The following is a 6,904-nucleotide window of genomic DNA, read 5'->3' on the forward strand; positions in this document are numbered from 1 at the left end:
TAATTAAATTCTAATCCATTCTCCCTCTAAGAAAGAACATTTTAAAACACAGGTGAGAACAGACAGCATGGGCCTCAGCCCTAGTCTGGAAGACAATAAAAGCTTCTCAGAGGAAGATTTGGGTGGGTATCACTGCACAAAATAAAGAGCTTTCCTGGCAGAAGTAATAATGAATTGAGGGTGGAAATAAGGTGAGACAGGAAGGAAGGATCTAGGGCAGAAACCATGGGTGCAAAGACACTGAAGCCATAAGGGTTATAGTAAGTTGTCAAGAAAGTTAAAGATGGCACCTGTACTTGGGACACCCAGTGTGGAGGGGAACTAGAGGAAGAAGTCTCATGCAGATAGGCTGCATCAGTGGCACTTTTTCTTCAAGCAGTGGGTGTCCAATGACACAAGATGTCTAGTTCATGGATTAAGAGAGCACCATATGTTGGAAAGACTGGAACAAGAAAGGGAATGTGGGAAGGAAGATCACTTCTTAAATGGCCACATTTAGGTAAGAAGTATAAAAGGTGTGGATCACTTGAACCCAAAGCTGATGCATAATAACCCCAATAAATGTTCTTGTACGTTAAATCAGCTAACTGGCTACAGGGACAAAGGGAGAGGGTGATGCCAAAGACCACTGTTGCCACGTGCCTTGAGGACCAGGTAAGAGTCAGAGAAAGAAGAGATCACCTAAACTGGAACTAGCTTGAGAAGAAAAATGATGGATCTTGTATTGACAAAATGGGTTTGAAGCAACACATATTCAAGAGATCTAAGAGACTGTGGGTGATGCCACAGAAACAACACTCAGAAAGTCAGCGACATAATTCTGCTGGACAGGGACAGTCTTGACAGGATCTTTGGTCAATGGGGGGTTTAGTTGCATGTTGCAAACGCAGTACCCTCAAAAGCACAGTTCTCAGGGCTGTGTCAAACTCCACTGTGAGCCAGAGACCATGACAGGAGCTGCTTGTGCAGGAGTGAATAAAACAGATGTGGTAACTGCCTAAAGGAGGGCTCACAGAACAGTCAACAAGGAATCAAATAAGGAAAAAGTTCCAAATTACAGTGTTTTTGGAGGGTACGAACAGAAGGAGCCTCAAGAGGTTCCCAATTTGGAGGAGTAAGAAAATGAGAGATCCCTCTCTTAGTAAAGGATATCTAAATTGTGACCCAAGTGATGTACAGCAGTCAAAATTTATAATTTGTGTGTGTGTTGAGGGGGGAGGTAAAGGCCGAAGGGAGCTACCATGCAAAGGACAGAATAAGCCCTAAGGCAGGAAAGAGGTCAACAAAACTACAGGCATGGGGGGAAAAAAAAGGAAGTTAAGTTTTTGTTCCCAAAAGCATGGCATAAGATGATGTTGGAGGGATAAGTAGTGTTTAAATCCTATGTGGCTTTCTAGGTATTATTTAATAGTTCTGAATATAATAGAAAGCCATTTAAGTGCTCCAAGGAGAAAAGTACTAAATTAACTTACATTAAGAAAAAGAAAAATAATAAATAAACTATCCTGACTGCTTTACAGAGAATGGTATGGGGAAAGAAGAAAGAAGGAGTCAGGGAACAGGAGGGAGTGGGATGGACTGGGAGTTTTGGGTTGGTAGATGCAAATTAAAATTAGGATGGATTAAACAAGGAAGTCCTGCTGTAGAGCACAGGGAACTATATCTGGTCTCTTACGGTAGAACATGATGGAAGATAGTATGAGAAAAAGAATGTATATATATATGTATGACTGGGTCACATTGCTATACAGCAGAAATTGGCACAACACTGTAAATCAACTATACTTTAATTTAAAAAAAAAAGAAAAGAAAGAAAGAAAGAAAGGAGGCAGGGAAGCCAGTGCAGTTGTCCCAGGAGAGACGATGGTGACATGGAGCAGGATGATGTGAGGGGATTTGGACGGATGTAGGCAAATTTGAGAAATATTTTAGAGTGAGAATCAAAAGGATACATGAGATCTGCATTGCACTAGGTCCCAAAATAAGGGTTTCTGAAGTACTATAATGATCCTAAGAATTCTTTATTCTATTAAAAATAGTATATTGCCAGGCTTATTCATCAGCAATACACTCAAAGTGGTATTTGAGTTACAGGGCTCATCTCTTACCATCTGAAAGGCACTCGAAGTCAAGAGATTTAGAAAAACAAATGGGAGAAATCTGTTCTGTTTTAGAACTTAGAAAATTTATAGTATGAATTCTAAAGGCACCTAAGAGAGTACTATGGAATTGCTGTAACATATATAATCTATTTCTTAAAATGCCAATACGTCTGCAATAAGGAATACATACATCTTCTGAATTATTTTATCCTACTTAATAAAATAGTCATTTTTTCCCACTTTTTTGCAAGACAGCTTCTTGCACAGTAAAGATTCTACAAATATTTACATTCCAAGTAGCAGAGCTGTTTGAGATGCTGTAAAGTTCTGCCAGCACTTCTATTACAAAGCCTTATTTCTTGTTTATAACAAGTACATAAAAAGGGGGGAATAAAACCTTAATATGGATTGAAACTTGGCATAGAAAGTTTCAATGAGAAAATGCATAACTGCATTTCTCCTGCAGCAAATTTTCAAAAAGGAGTGTTCCACAGTATTTAGGAGTTAGACTGGGTGATAGAGGGGGAAGGGGAGTGGGGTGGGGGTTTGGGGGAAGGACACTTGGTGGGAATGGACACAAAAACCATTTAGCACACAAAATCTATGTCTGAGTTTTTTGTTGTTGTTGTTGTCTTTTACGGCAGCACCCTTGGCATATGGAAGTTCCCAGGCTAGGAGCTGAATCAGAGCTATAGCCACTGGCCTACACCAGAGCCATAGCAATGCAGGATCTGAGCCACATCTGTGACCTACACCACGGCTCAGGGCAATGCCAGATCCTTAACCCACTGGGTGAGGCCCAGGATTGAACTCACATCCTCATGGATGCTAATCCAGTTTGTTAACTGCTGAGCCATGATGGGAACTCCCCAATTCTGAATTTTTTTATACAAATTAGGTATGAGACAGAATCTGTAAGCCATCAATCTCAAAGATGTGTTCTATCCTAAAATATTCTGAGGCCCCCACGCATTAATTATTGACAATTATCTCTGCAAAAAAAAAAAAAAAAGGTATTATCTAATGCACTATTATCCAGCATGAGAAAGGAAATAATCCAGCAATATTAAGTGTCTAATAAGTGGTTATTAAAACTCTGGAGCTTCTAAGAGATGCTCACCTTCAGAGAGACAAAGTTAACTCCCTAGGATCAGAAGGGTTATTGAAAGTAGATGGTTGGTGATGACTACATCAGTGATGGCAAGCAAACCACAGCATCAATAAACCCTCCTGCCATCTGAATACCTCCTAATGCATAAAATAAACATTACTATACTGTTCACAACTTACTAAATGGTAACTGGGAAACATAAAACATTGAACCCGTCATATGCTTCTCTGGTGGCACTGCAGCAATATAGTGAAATATATATATATATATATATATATACATAAATATAGATCTGGCAGTTTGAAAGGGGCAATTGTATCTATATCCTATTTCAGCACAAAACATTAAGAGTTAATGAGAACTTCAAGTTGGACACTTAAATTACACAGTAAAAACAAAGCTGGGAGATGTGTACGGAATGTATGAGAAGGAGTCAGGAACTTATAGAAGAGAAAGACATATTTTGCCCGCAGAACGAAGAGGCTATTAGTTTATAATAACTAGGCATATATGAAATGTGACAGTGATAAAATTGAACATAAATCAGCAATGGAAAGGCTGCAGCTTGTTGTCCGCAGCTAATCTTTGCTCCAGTTGAAATTGCTCAGCACTTTGGTCCTATTAAATGTTTTGTTGCCATTTTAAGGAATACTTGGGCTATCTGATATGCTGTAAAGGATATTTAAAAGTTGGAGTTCTTCTGGAGAAAAGAACACACTGTCTTCATGTCTTCAGGCTGACATTAATGACATCCAGACAGCTAGTAGGATATGGGGCTACATGTTATTGTCTGAGGCAGCCACTGCCTGAATCTATTCTTTTGCAAATCAGTTAACCACACTGTGCCTCTTACATCCCATCTTAGACAGGAGAGCAACATGTATGTATTCAACTTCACCACTCATCTAAAAAAAAAAAAAATGTGCAGCAATTTTCTGTATTTTCCTGGTGCACATGTATCCTTTCCAGGGTCTTCAAACCACATGGGTTGACTCTCAACTGATTTTAAACAAGCATTCAAACAACAGTAATTCCTGAAACCACTGTTCTCATCTTTTGCATAGTCTTTCCATTAAGGAGGCCCAACCCTATCAAACATCTTGTGTAAGTAACACAAGAACCTGTCTTATTGCCCCCAGTGACTGGCACATATCAGGCATTTGCTACTGTTGCTCAAACGCGTATGAACATTAACCTGCAGACACCTTCCTTCCTAGTATGACCCACAAAGGCTAAAAACCACAAATTCAGATGACGGGTCATGTAGCCAAAGTCCTGTTAGTAAACACAGCTAACAAGGCAAAAGTAACACATTTGACTTCAATAGTGAGACGGAATAGCTCTTTCAAAGGCAATTACCCCCTCCTTTCAAATCTCTGAAGGGCTCTGAGTCATTGTTCTGATTAATTCCTGTTTTTAATCTATTTACAGATCAGGATTCTTTTTCAGCTGGTGTGATATTCATCTTTGTGGGGGTAGATAGAAACCACAGCACATACAGTCTTCCTACTTTTTGTCCCCCAGTTATTCTTGCTTAATCATTTTTAAATTATTTCTGGATTTACCTACTTACCATATGAGCTGGAGTTTCTGACCTCCTTCCAGCGCCTGACACATCTCCTGTCTGTTGCTTTCTCTAGCTCTGTTTCCCCACATCTTGGTTTAAGATGCACAGACTAGCCACCCCTTTCACAGAGCTCTGCCTGTTCCCCTCCCTGCAGCTCAGAACTGAGATTTGCTCTCCTCCCCAGAGCGGGCACAGTTTCTTATTAAATCATTCCTGTGGGCGCATCTCCGTGTTGTAAATCAATAAACAAATGCAATACAGGGAAGGACAGAGGGACTGGGGAGCCGTGCGGAGCTCTGCACAGCCAGAGCCCAAAAACTGTTCGTTCATTTCCAACAAACAGAAAAAATTCCCCAAGGTTCTGTGACTTGGAGTGTGCACGACCGGCACTTCCTGGTTTTCTGACCTCGACGTTCTGGTACCTGCTTGGTTAGCTGTACAAGGTTCCTTAGTGAGCAGAGAAACAGTCAAGACCACGGCCGATCTCAATTAAACTAGTCCATCAGAGAAAACCCGGCAAATAAACGCAACGGAGGATTCCGTCCAAGACTGCAGATTTGAAAGTGGGAAGAAAATGCAGCTCGGAAAACTTGATCGCTAATCGAAGCATCCTCCTGGAGGCCAGGGAGGAAGTTTCTAGCAAAAAAAAAAAAAAAAAAAAAAAAAAAAACAAAACCTATCCCATTTCAACCCGCTGCACCGTGGACTGGGTTTCTTCCTCTGCACCTTTATGGTTCTCAACTTTTTTTTTTTTTTTTTTCCGCCAACTTTCACTGGCCAAATCCGCTGCGCTAAGCACAAGCCAGGGGAACCCATCTCGCATTTCCCCACGCTAGTGCCGGGTATGCAGTCTTCCCATCCGGAAACCAATCCTCACCCAAGTACGGGAGAGGCAGCTTTTATTCTCCACCCATCGGGTGCATTTCCCCACAAACAAACTTTGGGGCTGAGGAGCCGTGAAGCCAGTGCGGAAAGTTTGCCTGTACAGATTGCTCATTTCAGTACCCGGGCCGGCGGGAGGAGCCAGGCATGCTCAACCTACCTGCTCCCTGAAGCTAGCTCACCAGGCGCCCGCCCCACCGGCCGATGAGCGGCCGATCGCGGGGGCTAGCCGGGCAGCCCAGCGCGCCCGCGCGAGCCGTCGCCGCAGCGCCCCGGTCACGCCGTTCCAGGCCGAGCCCTCGGCGCCCGCCCGCCAGCCGCCGCCGCGCGCCAGGCTTCTGTGGCAGCTGCAGGCGCCGAAAGAGCACTGCCTGCGCCTCCGCCGCTCTGGCGCGAGCACTGGAGGGAGGGGAAACGGACGAGAGGGAGGGGCGGGGAACGGGGCGGAGCAGCCAACAGGGTCCCGCGCCTCACGCCGCCAGCGCTCCCCGCTTCTCCGAGCCTGGTCGGACCCCTCGTCGCCCTGCGCTCAGGCTGCGTGCGCCCACGTGAGTCCGACCTCAGCGGGCTCCTGGGCGCGGCGCCGGAGGGGCGGTGGTCAGCTTGTCACCGCTGGGTGGCCTCGTGAGCGCACAGTTGAGTCCCAGGGAGCACGGGGTTAAAGGTAGGAATTCCACTTCTAGGAAGGCTTCCCGCATCTGTGCTTCCACAAGTGAGCAGATGGACAATTTTAATATTAAAGCCGATATTTAAGAGTTCGCTATGTACCAGGTAGTGGACTGCGCGATTTAAGTGAATTCTTGTCCCCAGACAACCTCTGAATCTATTATTATTCCCTGAGTTAGTGATGATGAAATTAATTTGCCTAACGTTTCAGTGAGTCAGTTATGAGAATAATAGCAATTTTTTTTTTCTTTCTGCAAAGATCCTATGAGCTAGGTCTTAGTACCTTTATTTTCTTAAATACATACAGGCAGTGGTTGATTGGTGAACCTGGTCTTGAATGAAAGCCTAAAAGTCTTAAGCCCATGCTTTGAAGAGCTTGGCTAGACTTACTTCCCATACCTGTGCAAAGGCTGTTCAGTGTAGCTTTACTTCTAATTGAAAAACTATTGGAAACAGACTACCTGCCCATCATTGGGAGAATAGCTAATTAAAATAGAGTGGAGACATGGGTTGGAATATAAGGCAGCAGCTACAAAGAGGGAAGTATTTTGCTAGTATTGGCATGAAATGACCTTC

General features: G+C 43.5%; 1 protein-coding gene across 33 annotated transcripts in view; it reads right to left on the minus strand.

The window, feature by feature from the left end:
* The window catches only part of CNTN3 (contactin 3), a 370,445-nt gene extending 364,394 nt beyond the window's left edge, over positions 1-6,051 (minus strand). For 20 of the 33 annotated variants that reach the window (XM_021069237.2, XM_084989060.1, XM_021069229.2 and 17 more), the window contains exon 1: positions 5,823-6,051. The gene's annotated coding sequence lies outside the window, so the exon portion shown is untranslated. Of the gene's footprint in view, positions 1-4,786 lie in introns of all 33 variants that reach the window. The other 13 variants (XM_084989063.1, XM_021069230.2, XM_084989053.1 and 10 more) reach the window with 12 other exon arrangements.
* Positions 6,052-6,904: the final 853 nt, after the last annotated feature.

Source organism: Sus scrofa, chromosome 13 (genome assembly GCF_054392235.1).
Source record: "Sus scrofa isolate SSC_HxYL_T2T_F1_AM1 chromosome 13, Sscrofa_HxYL_maternal_Yorkshire_Landrace_v2.0, whole genome shotgun sequence".
In the NCBI taxonomy this organism is placed as follows: Eukaryota; Metazoa; Chordata; class Mammalia; order Artiodactyla; family Suidae; genus Sus; species Sus scrofa.